Here is a 13,353-nt window from a genome sequence, read left to right as displayed (position 1 = left end):
AAACCTGCAGGAGCATCTAGGTGGCGCATGGGACATCTAGGTGGCATAATGGTTAGAGCACTGGCCCTCGATTCAGGAGGATCCGAGTTCAAATCTGCCTCAGATACATAACACTTAACTAGCTGCATGACCCTGGGCAAGTCACTTAAGCCCATTGCCTAGCCAAAAAATAAAAAGTAAAAGTAAACCTGCTCATGTGTTGAATATTATGTGCCTGTATGTTTATTTTTTAAAATTTTTTTTGAGTTCCAAAAATTCCCTTCCTCCAGCTCCTCCTTTACCAATTGAGAAATCAAGCAATGTGATGCCGGTTATACATGTGAAATCAAGCAAAACATCTTTCTGTATTAGCCATGTTGCCAAAAAAAAAAGCAAGAAAAAATAAAATGAAAAAACATAATTCAGTCTGCATTTGGAGTCCATTAGTTCTCTCTCTGGAGGTAGATAGCACTTTTTAAAATCATGGGTCCTTTGGAATTATCTTGGATCATTGTCTTGATCAGAGTAGCTTAGTTTTTCCCACAGTTGATCATTGTTACAATATTGCTCTTCCTATCTACAAAGTTCTCCTGGTTCTGCTCATTTCACTTTGTATCAGTTCATATAAGTGTTCTCAAATTTTTCTGAAACCATCCTCTTTGTTATTTCTTATAACACAATAATATTCCACCATAATCACATATCACAACTTGTTCAGTCATTCCCCAGATAATGAGCATCCTTTTAATTTCCAATTCTTTGCCACCAGAAAAAGAACTACTATAAATATTTTTTGTACATATAGATCCTTTTGCTTTTTCTTTAATATATGAGATACACATCTAGTAGGATTGTTGTTAGGTCAAAGGATATGCACAGCTTTGTAGCCCTTTGTGTATAATTTCAAACTGTTCTTTATAATGGTTGGACCAGTTCACAACTCCACCAATAATGCATTAGTGTCCCTATATTTCTACATCCCTTCCAATATACCATTTTCCTTTTCTGTCATGTTAGCCAATAAAAGAAGTGAGAAGCCCCCCAAAGTATACTCAGACCTTTCATGTTAGGATAGGTGCTCTGACATAGGGTTGCAAGAAGATGCATAACAAACATATAATCCCTGCCTTCTAGAGAAGTGGCAACCTGTGTTTGTTTTTAAAGCCCATTCTAATGGATCATGATCAAGGATCCCAAGATGTTGATCAATAAAAATCACAACAAATAATTTTCTTTGACTTTCAGTGTGGAGTCCCACAGTTTGCCTTTTTTATGTGACATTTCAAAACTGTGAAACTAGGTTCATAGATTCCTTGTCTTTATTTTTAATTCTTTTCTTCCCATTGAGTCTTCCTTGCAACTACATTTTGGGGTTCTTCCCAGTTAAATACTGCCCCTTTCACTGGATTTTTGGTCTGCCCACTTTATTTTACTCTGTTCCAAAGGTCAGTTGCTCCACTTGAAACCTATCGTCTGGATTATCTGGAATGAGTCCTGGTTCTGGTTCGTTCCTACAGAGAAAGATATTTTCCTTCTTGGCTACGTTTCTGAAGAAATTAATTTCAGAGCCGAGTTGCTTCACATTTGTAAAAATTAAGTGCAGTTCTGTGGTCTGAACAAAAGTCATTTTCTTCCAAATGCAATTTTCTCTCAAATGTCTTGAAATGATTTTTAATTTGTCATCACAAGTGTTTACTGTGATTATCATTAAGTAATTAGTATTAATAGTGCTAAAAGCAGCCTAATATTATGAAAGAACTATGTACATGGAGTTTCTACCTACTGTGTCTTTAAGAGAGTAACAAATATTCTAATTTTATTACAACAAAGAAAAAAGTTCATTTTTAAAAATCACAACTAATATCTTTAATATGTGTTTTTAAATGTATCTCATTCAGTGTTTCAACTTCCTTGCCTCTGATTCCTTGTGTTTGCTTCAGTTAGTAGAGGCAAAATTTACACACACACACACACACACACACATACACACACCATCCCTCCCCCCAAAGAGAATGAGAGGTGAATTATTTAGGACCACAGAGGGAAGAGGAAAGAGTGAATGAGCAATCATAAACCCACAGAGGGATTCTCACTGAAGTTTACACAAGAAGTGGAGAATGTCTGGTCTTACAATCTTGGCAGAGACATTATTCACCGATGCTTGGTCTGCTTATTTTTCAGACTACTTAGTCCCATTTGGGGGCCAAAAAGAGGCAAGGAACAGTGAAGCCAGGGACCTGGCTGCTGTGGCAATTCTGCTTTAGTATTTTCTAACTTCCTTAGAAAGCCTCCAAGTTATCTTTTTTTATTCCATAGTCAGTTCAATTCAATGAATAGAATAAGAGCTTGCTCTGTTTGGTGCTAATATAATAAAATGATAATCATAACATGGTCACTACCCTAATGAAGCAGACTATATAATCTAGAAGGGATGAGAATTTACAATCTAAAGCAAATTAAACCAGACTGATCTTATTAGCATAGCTACTACCTACAACCAGCCTCTGTTTTATAACAAAAGAGTTGTCATGTGGAAGAGGGATTAAGCTTATTCTACTTGGCTTTGATGGGCAGAATTAGGACCAAAGGGAGGAGATTATAGAGAAGGCAGATTTTGGCTCAACATAAGGAAAATCCTAATCATTGAATTCTTAATTAAAATTAAAATTAAAAATTCCTCATCATCGAAGCTGTCCAAAAATGAGTGGGGGTAAAAAGTGGAGGCAGTTGTAAATTCTCCAGTGCTCTAAGTCAGAGTGAATACTTATTATAAATATTACAGATAGACATAAGGATTAGAGTTAAGATTTCAGTGGTATAGGGAATTCCTCAATGAGAAGGCTACATCTCCCAATGGCACTTTCTCTGCAACTTATAGTCTCCGAGAGTTTCCAGAACACTGAGAAGGAAAAATGATTTACATTTGGCATATATCAGGCCAAACTTGAACATAAGTCTTCCTATCTTTGAGATTGGATCTCCAGTCACTACAACATACTGTCTCTTGGCCAAAAATATTGTAGGTAATAATTATGTTTTAGATTTGGATTAGATTAGATGACTTCTGGGACCCCTTTTAATTTTGCTATTCTATAAACCTTCTGTCATCTTTAGACATGCAAAGATTACTTTCAGATAAGCACTTGATTTTGCAATTTTCTATACCACCCTTGTTCTGTTGATGATAAGACCTTAGAAAAAATTTTCTGCTTGTTGTTAGGCAGTCTGTGTGGACCAACATGTAGCTAGTGGCCTGATTTTCAACAATCTCACAACACTGAAAAAGCCAGGTAGTAGGGTTCCTTCTTCTCATCCTATTCTAGGTCTAAGAGGAAGACAAATCTTGCGACCTTAGGATTTCCTTTAAATCACACAACAGGAGGAACTGCTCACTCTGCTGAGACAGGAAAGTCATAACTATTATTTTGTGGCTTCTAGGAGTACAGACTAGCCTCCACCTCAAAATAAACATAATCATGTCATTAATAGCAGAATTTCCCTGGGCTATAATTTCCCCACTACCTTTTGATAAATATGCCATTTACATGGAAACTGTTGCTGTACGTGATAACCAAATGTGAGAATATCGAGTTTAGGGAATGATCCTAAAACCTTATTGCCCAGTTAAAAGTCTCTAAGAGTGATTACCTATGTATTTTGGAGCATTTAGATTTCAGAGAAGCAGTGCTAATGTTTCTCTATCTACAAAGATGAATGTCCAATGTGTGTCAGGAGAAGTTGAGGAAGGCCTCTAGAATATTGGATGGGCTCCATGCAAAATTGATGGGAGAAGATGACAAGGCTTGCACAGGTCAGCAGGCATGGATGGGTTGCCTGATGCATTTGTGGAAGGAACATTCAAGTAGATGAGATCACATAAACAACTGAGTATTCCCTGCTTAATTAGATGGAAAGCTTAAAGAGAATCCAGCCCATCCCACCTTCCAAACACAATTAAAAGATCCCAGAGAAACTGGTGTCAGAATCTACCATATAATATCAGGGTAAAACAAGGCACAACTCCCATGAGTAGAAAGCCCTTGAGTGTGTTTACATAGGTTGACATTTATAGACTCCCCCTGTGGAACTTGCATTCTTTCTAGACTTTTTCCAAGGACCTACATGTGTGTGCTTGGGTGGCAGAGGAAGCTTCATGTTTTGTTTTATTTTGTTTTGTTTAAATCCTCCCTTTGAATGCAGTCAAATAAAAGTTGCCTTTGACATGAGTTTTACTGCCCTGAAAACCATTTCCCCATGTTTTAGTTCTCTTTAATTTCTATTGAAACACATAGGAAATGATAAAAATACAAAGAAAATATACTAGATTGCTGCCACGGACAGCATCCCTGATCACATTCTACTACTACCTTAGGCTTGAATGGGGGTAACCTAGAAAAGACAACTTATCTTGGAAAATATAGAGAACACAGATAGTGTTCTTTATAAAATGATCAAAAGCCCTTACAAGCATTTAGAAAATAGCTTTTAAATACTAACAACAGTTCCTTCTCACCGCAAACAACCAATACACTCTTCCTTAGCAACAGACGCCTTCTACTGAAAAGGAAAAATCATGAACATGCATTTGGGCAATAATCCAAGCAAAGAAGATTAATTAAATAGCTACTAGACAGAAAAAAAAAGTCAATGAGGCCATGGAAACCACATGAGTCATATGCCCTAGTTGAGTCTATTTAGAACAACAACAACAAAAAACTAGGATTCTACCAAAAGCAGATTTCTTGTCTTCTGTTGTTCTCCAATAAAAATTAGAAGTCCAAAGAAAAAGTGAAGACAAACAAACAAGGATTGCTGGGCACAACAGTTTTCAAACAAGACTTAAATCAAACAAATGGAATAAAAGGCACATTATAAAAGTATAATTTCCTCTTTATTATAAATCATGAGAGGTAGCATGGTGTAGTGGACAAAGGGCCAGACTAAGAGTTGGGAAGACTGGATTCAAGTCCTACTTCTGATATATCTATATAAGTATGGAATAGTCATTTAACCTCTTAGTGCCCCCAGATAATTCTCTTAAGACCAAGTAACGAAAGGCTTGCTGTAGTAGGGAACAGTTTCCATAGCAGTAGTTTCCTTATTCAAATACTTCAATCATATTTGATCTCAGTGATGAGCATGTTTCCTTAATTCATGCAGATCACAGTCCATCAACGCCTGAACATCTTGGCCAACTCTAATCCGTGTCCTCCTCCCATGTTTGTTACAGGGGAGTCCACCCAATGTTCTAAATGCTTTGCTGCTTTCCTTCTTTTGACATTGTGAGGATACCTGTGCAAAAAAACATGGGCTTTCCTTCAATTACCCTGCACTCCCACCTAATGACCAGCCCATTTAATTTGTCAATTATACATTTCTTTGATGACATCCTTTACTCTGACTCTTCTTTTTAATTTTTTATTGGTCACATATTGTAACCTACTTACACCAACTATGTGAATATCCATCACCCTCTGAGTGATGTTTAATAGTTCTTCAAAGATTGGAGTGATTTAGGACTCCTAACTATGCAACACAGGTAGAATATTAGAATTAAAAATGAGTATTTGTTCCCTACACCAATGAAATCAGAGACCCTGATTTTAAGTATACATATATATATACATATACATATATATGTTATGTATATACACACACATACACATACACACATACATATACATACACACATACATATACATATATACACATGTATATTGTGTATAACATATAATTACATATTATATAGCGATATATAATAGAAAAAATTATATAAAAAGCATATATATTATATAAAAAGCATTATATATTTTTTCAGGTGACCTCTGCAATAACAAGATATGAGGCATGTGACTGAGGGGGCTGGCTATCCAGCATCCATTCCAGTAGCAGGAGCATTGTGGGAAAACTTGATAGGAGGAAAAGGTGGTTTCTTCCCTGCCCTTGACTTGTTTCTACTTAACTATACATTTTTCTTTTTTAAAATTTGTTGGAAGACTACATTTGCTGGATTTTTAAATATTAATTTTATAATACACTGGTTACTGATCTTTTAGTTAAGTTGCCTGGTGCCCTTTCTTTTCAAAAGGCAAGGAGAGTGGGAGACCCACTGGGAGACCAGTGGGAGCCTCTCAAGAGAGAGGATCCTTTCTTAGTACAGAGTTGGCAGCTAAATCTCCAGTCCACTGTTAGAGAGTTCTGTTCTGTAATTGGGCGTAAGCATGAGCCATTCTATAAGTGCAAATTTGCTATTGCATAAATTTACCTCATAGACACAAACCAAGGTAAAATTGTGTTTAACAATGCTGATTTCCTTCTAACAACTATTTCATAGCAACTATCAGGCAGGTCATGCCAAGACCATCTTGAAAAGCAAAAAGAAATATCTTATAGAACCAGAAAATGTAAGACCTGGGAGGGCCCTTGGAGAAGTAGCCCAACCTTCTCATTTGATAGATGAGGAAACTGAGAGCCTAAGAAATTAAATGATTTGCCTTACATAGTCCTATTAACAGAAGAGCTGGGATTCAAAATCATCTCCTGACTGACTCCAAGTTCATTGCTATTGCCTTAGATGTTTTAAAAAGAACAGGTATCATTTTGGATTTACTTACCCTCTAAGGAAAGGGCAAAAGATACTATTTTAGAACTGATTAATTCTTCACTGTGAGCTTCCCGAGAAAAAACAATATATGACAGAGAGTAAGTTCAGCTATTTTTTAAAAGGCCAGCAAAAAACTGAGACCACATTTTCTATTTTTGAAACATATGCCTGCCATTAAAAAAATTCCTTGCTTCAAGTCTTCAAGATAAATGTAATTCTCTTACTCTTTTTTCATGCAAGACACCCAAATTTCCTGGATGTGGAAGATGGAAAGTGGGCTCATTATTCACATACCTCTAACTATCCTCTCTTTCAGTAACATCTATAAAGAGAAAAGAAATGTTTGGTCAGCTTCCAGACTGCATGTCTACCACGATGAAGAAAAGCCTATGTTCACTTTATGTCTTCACTTTCTGCAGTGTTCCCATTAATCCAAGCTTTGCTGCTAACAGCTCAGCCCTGCTTCAGCCAGATCTTGTCCTTGACTGTGACCCAGGACATGTCTCATTCCTGGGTTTTGAAGGCTCATCACACATGGAGCCATCTGTAGCAATAGAGCTGAATTTCCTATTTTATAAGCTCCTTCCTTTCCTATTTGTCATTGTCCCAGGCAAATGTCTTATGTCATTGTCCTTAATAACATTCATGGAACTTAGAGGAAATTTCCTAAAATAATGATATACCATTAATGCATAAAGCAATTGACCTTTATTGCTTTATTATTCTTGTGAGAGTTTTAAATACACAGGGGAAGGAGGTAGGAGCCCTAAAATGAAACACCTGGAGGCAGGGGCAATAAGGGAAGGATACCACCAGGAGAAAGGCTGGGGGTAGTGGAGAGGGGAGAAGTAGCCTTGCTCAGCAATTTCCCTTTGGAGTTGCTGCCTATGGACTTGGCAAAACAAATGCCCAAATATTTCCAATATTCCTGTGGTTGGTCCAGTAAGCCTGGTTGTCAATCAGATCTTCACACTGTGGCAACTCAAGAGGTAGCTAAAAGTCAGTGAGTTTTACAGAGACTAGGCAGATTCTCACTCAGTAGGAGGTTCATTTCATCTCAGAGGTAACAGGTACTGATGCAAAATCAGTTTGGTGCAAGTGACCCTTATGACTGTCAGTGAAGTCTATATGTTTCAGAGTTTTGGAACCATGGGGGAAGAAGGGGAAGTGTCTACAATGTGCCTGGCACTCTCCTAAATTCTTTACAAATATTATTTCATTTGATTCTCACAATAACTATAAGGTAGATGCTATTATTATCCCTATTTTACAGTTTAGGATAGTTGAGGAAACTGAGACAGAGGTTAAGTGATTTGCCCAAAGTAACAAAGATAGTATCTGCAGACCGATTTGAACTTATGTCTTCTGGACTCCAGGACTAGCACTCTATATACACTGGGCCCCCAGCTGCTTTTGGCCTTTCCCCCAGAAGAAGGGTTTATTATGGAGAACCAGTGGATTTTAGAGTAATGATACCCATCCTGCTCCTATATTTCTATATCTGATTTAAAGGATTTCTAGACCAAGAGACAATGACACCACTTTAAAGAGGTTGATTCACTTCTGATGTGTGAGTCACTTTAAGTCAAGATACAACTTGGGGCCTGTCAAGAAGACCCAAGCCACCTGTGGAACTTCATTGAAACAGCCTTTGTAAAAAAAAAAATCAATTGATTTATTTCATTTTAATAACACCTTCACACACTTACAATGCATGTGGTCATACCAATATGCCCTTACCTCTGCAAAGAAGGGTGCCTTTTCTCAGCTGTTCTGTAGGACCAAGCTTCTTGCTTATTATGTTTCCACAGCACTTAGTTTAAATACTCCTGCAAGAGATCTTGGCTATTGCTTCCCATCTCAACGTTGCCATTTTATCAGCTGCTGTCATTCTAGTTTGATTGTTGACCATGATTGTCTAATCTAGTTTTGTCATCCACTTATCTCCTTGACCATCCAACTTCATTTCTTGCCTTTGAAGTGCTCTTGACTTACTCATCTTTCCTGCTTAGGTGAGGAATGTTGGCCCTCATCCTAGTTTCTAATTTCTGCTGTCCTCACCCTGCCCCCAGATCAGATGTGGTTATCAATTGCATTTCCTCTGTGTGTTAAAATTGTATCTTGTTCTAGTCTACCTGGCCACCCTCCCTTCTAGTCAGTGTAGTAAGTTTTATGGATAGCCACTATAAATGGGCAATAGCAGGAAATAAGATTGCAAAGGAGAACCTGGAAGTCACATACAAACAGGCTCAAAGATCAAAGGAGCATAATTTACAAATTGTATCATGTATTAACCAAAATTCATATCTTAGTAATAGGTGTTAAATTGGTACAAATCATCTAGGTGCTGCTTGTTGGGGTTTTGGTCCTGTGACATGTAAATTCCAGACAAAATCTATATCTCCACAGCTATAGAGCTGCAGAACAACAAATAATTGTTGATAACTTTGGGATAATGTTTTGAATTTTTGTTGTTCAGTAGTTCAGTCTTGTCCAGCTCTTTGAAGTTTTACCCATAACTTTGAGATACTTGAGATATGTTAATGAACTAATTCTAAAGTGGCATAGATCTTTGGTTTCTTTCCCTAAAAAATCCTATAAAACTAGACCTCAAACTCCTGACCCCTCTTCCATTTCCTAAGGGTCTGTGTTGCTTTAGTTCTACCAAATCCAATCTGTGGTTATAGGAATAACTCATCCCCTCTTCATACCTTTTTCTCATGCCACTTGCCTACCTTAACCATCTCACTCCCCATACTCCCTCATCATTTGCCTCTGTATTCTTTTCATTGCTTGTTTTTGCATTTCCTGTGCTGTTTGCCCTTAAACCCATTGTGGTTATTAAAGTGTGATTGCTACCCAATTTCCCAATGCTAATTGTAGTCTTTCCCGGCAAGTACCCAAAGAACCAGGTGTGTCTGCCCCTATTTCATAATTTCATAAATTAATTTTCAATTCACTGAGTCTTAATCCAAGCCCCACAATCACTATTCAGGACCTTCTCTAGCCCTGGCCCCAATGGCTGGGCTTTGTTTCCACATATCAACTATCAGCACCTGCCATCCACCACCTTATAGCGACCTTTGCCTGTAATGTACTAGCCTGAAGACCTAATCCCAATGCAATGCTGACCTCAAGCTCACAGGTGCAGCAATAATTAGTCTAACCATTGAGAGCAGCTGCCCAATTTTTGTACTACTAATTAAGGACAGGGTGATGAAAGATAACCCCAGAGCTCTGGCTAATAATGGGCATCTTGAAACTAGACCACTTAGTTCTGGAGAAGCCACAGAGGGCACATTATATCAGAGAGGTGGTTTATCACTCAGAAGTTCAGTAAGGAATGAGGATCAGAGTTACTATATCCACAATAGTCTTTAAGTCCCGTCCTTATGTATAAGTTGTATTAAACCCAATCTAAGGACCTTTTCTCAATCCTTACCCTTCTTGACCTGTCAGCAGCCCATAACTGATAAATGACCCTCTATTATCTCCTCTAAATTTTCATGACACTGCTCTCTCCTGGTTCTCCTCCTACCTTTTGGACCACTCTCTCAGTCTCCTTTGCTGCATCTTTATATGGATCATGACCTCGAACTATGGGTGTCCCCCAAGGCTTTATTGTGGGCCCTCTTCTTTTCTCTATCCATGCTGTTTCACATGATGAACTCATCAGCTCCCATGGATTTACTTATCATTTCCATGCTGGTGATTTTTCTATTTATTTATTTTATTCTGAATTTAAGAAATAAAACAAGCATTTCCATAACATAGTATAATAGAAAAAAAGATGATTGTTAAATACACTTATTCCATCCTAGCCTCTAGTGCCACATCCCCAGCTGCCTATTAGACATCTTGAAACTAATGCCTCATAGACATCTTAAACTCAACATGTCCAAAACTGATCTCATTATCTTCCCATCTCCCAACCCAAGCTTCTCCTCTTCCGAATTACTCTATAACTGTTGAGAGTGCCACCATCCTTCCAGTCACCCAAGCTCATAACATAGGTGTCATCTTTGCCTCCTCACTCTTGCCCCCATATCCAATCTGTTGCCAAACCATCAATTTTATATACATAGCATCTCCAGTTCATGCTCCTTTCTCTCCTCTGATACTACTGTCACCCTGACCCTCATCACCTCACACTAAGTATCACAATAGCCTTCTGGTTGATCTTTGTCCCTCAGGTGTTTCCCCCATTCTAGTTCATCCTTTACTCTTCTATCAGATTCCTCTTCTGAAGGCACAGATCTGACCATGTTGCTGCCCTATTCAATAAACTCCCAAAGTTCTCTATCACCTACAAGATCTAAAATGAAAACCTTTGTTTGACTTTTAAATGATCTTCATAATCTGCCCCCCTCCTACCTTTCCAATCGTCTTAGCCCTTACTCTTCTCCACCTACTCTGTGATCCAGTGACACTGGCCTCCCTGATGTTCCTCACAGAAGACACTCCCTCACCCAACTATACACTTTCTTCAGCTATTTATTCCCCATGTCTGGAATTCTTTCTCATCTCCTCCTCCTGGCTTCCTTCAAGTACTGCATAAAACTTCACCTTCTAGAAGAAGCCTTTTACCTTCTCTGAATTCTAGTGCCTTTCCTCTGTTGATTATTTCTAATTTATCCTGTATATATTTTGTTTGCATATAGTTATTTACGTGTTGTCTCCTCCAATTAGACAACGAGCCCCTTGAAAGCAAGGACTGGTTTTTTTTTCCCTTTTTTTGTATTCCCAGGGCTTACTTAGCACAGTGCCTGGCACATAGTAAGTGCTTAATAAATGCTTGCTGACTAACATACTCCCCAGGACTCAATAGAACAAGCTTATGTTAGGCATCTATTAAGTTGTAAAGTGTAGTGCTTGGGCCTGGCTAGACAGATGCAATAACAAAACTATACCTGCTTTCAAGGAGCTGAAATTCTCTTAGAGATTCCTTTGGAAGGTTTGGAACCCTGAGGAAGTGGGTATCTCAGGCAACAGGGATCCTGGAGGGATCTATTTTGTATTATTTGTTTAGGAGTTTGTAGAAGCAAGCTTGGATTGTGACCTAGACGTCTTAGGTCATAAGGAACCATCCTGTAATGCAATTTGTTCAGGATTTCTGAGAACCAGTAGGTGCCTAAATTGGTCAGCCTGAGGCTTTTCCTCTCATTCCAATAAAGGATGGGATTAAGTCAAGAAAGCTAACCTTAAGCCTGCCTGATGCTGCTTTATGTTCCCTCCAGTGCCTATTAGAATGTTATGTTCATAGGATGTATGTAATAAATACTGGGGGAATGTTGAATGTCATCAGCTCTGGGTAACACGACTAATAAGTAATGAATCCTGGATGTGAACCAGTTTCCTAATTCCAACTTCAGCTTAAATAGAAAGGAGCAGAATGTCTGATATCACTTGGGAAATGTTTGAATTGAATGAAAAAAAAAACCACCTTCCATAAAATTTATAATCCTTCCAAACTCATAGCTTATAGGGCCAAACCAAACAAATCAAATTCAAAACATTATGTGTTCAGTATTTATTAATTTGGAGGGGGAAATGAGCTTTTCCCTTCAGAAAATCTTCACTAAGTTACTTCTGAGAAAAGACACTTGATGACTTCTTACACATTGGACTGATTCAAAGCATGACCTTTACAAGTTGAATGTAAGTGAATTAAACAAGCATATGGATTAAGTCCTGGCTAAAAGTGCCTGAGGTGAAAAACTGAGCAGAAGTTTCAGACTGGGGAAAAATGGGTTTGTGTGTGCTGACAATGCAAAATATTAAAATAATCTGAGAGGAATTCAATGAAAATTTCAGATACCCTTTTTGGAAAAGTATTAGTCCTACTTCTTTTCCAATAGGAAAAAAAAAGAGTGAAGGGTCATTAAAAAAAGTGCTACAAATTCTATGTGTGTATGTTGTTGGTATAACGAGGCCTCTGGAATATGCCTAGATTGCCAAACAAGGAGCCCTATGAGAGGGCTTGATTGGGCATTCCTAGATTGCCTAGCTGGATGTATTCTTCATTCCCTACCACATGGGTAAACGTAGCCTCCTTTGATTGACTACATTCTATCTTTAAAACTGGTGGAATGAAGATGGCCTCTCTCTTTCTGCCACTCTTACTGGCTCTCACTCTTTCCTATAGACTCTTTCCTTCTGTACACAGAGGGTGAAGATTATAGTCTACCCACAGCAAGTGTGACATGAACTGAACTGGTGAGAGGGGAGAATTTCCTTCTCCTCTCATTCTTTTACACCAACTCCAAAAATGGCTCAGCTGTTGTTTGTTTCTGTTCCATGTTGTTTGTTTTCATTTTCAGGTGCCCACAGTTTACCTCACAGGATCCCATTGGGAGTTCAAGCCATAGCTATCCTGGATCCAGTATTCCAGGTGGGATGGTCCAGCCAGCCAGTACAGCTGGGGAATTCTGAAAAGCCAGGGTGCCTGATAAATCTATAGACTTTTTTTAAGGCTCTCTGCAAATGGCTCCAGTCCCTACCTATGATATTCTCTCAAGTGCAAGAGATGGGGGAGAGAGGACTCTATCTCCATACTCCTTCCTTTGTACTTGATATCCCCCATGCCTGAAATATTCTTCTTCCTGGCTTCTCTGGCTTACTTCAGGACAACTCAAATTCCACTTTCTTCAAGGCAGCCTTTCCATCCTCCAGGTGCTAATGCCTACCCTTTCAGATTACCTTCATCTGTTCTTGTGTCTTGTATGCACCTAGTCATTTAGATACTTTTCCTTTCATTAACTTTCCTTAAG

This window comes from Vombatus ursinus, unplaced genomic scaffold (assembly GCF_900497805.2).
Source record: "Vombatus ursinus unplaced genomic scaffold, bare-nosed wombat genome assembly UNPS02014779.1, whole genome shotgun sequence".
Classification (NCBI taxonomy): domain Eukaryota; kingdom Metazoa; phylum Chordata; class Mammalia; order Diprotodontia; family Vombatidae; genus Vombatus; species Vombatus ursinus.
This window is presented reverse-complemented; position numbering follows the sequence as displayed.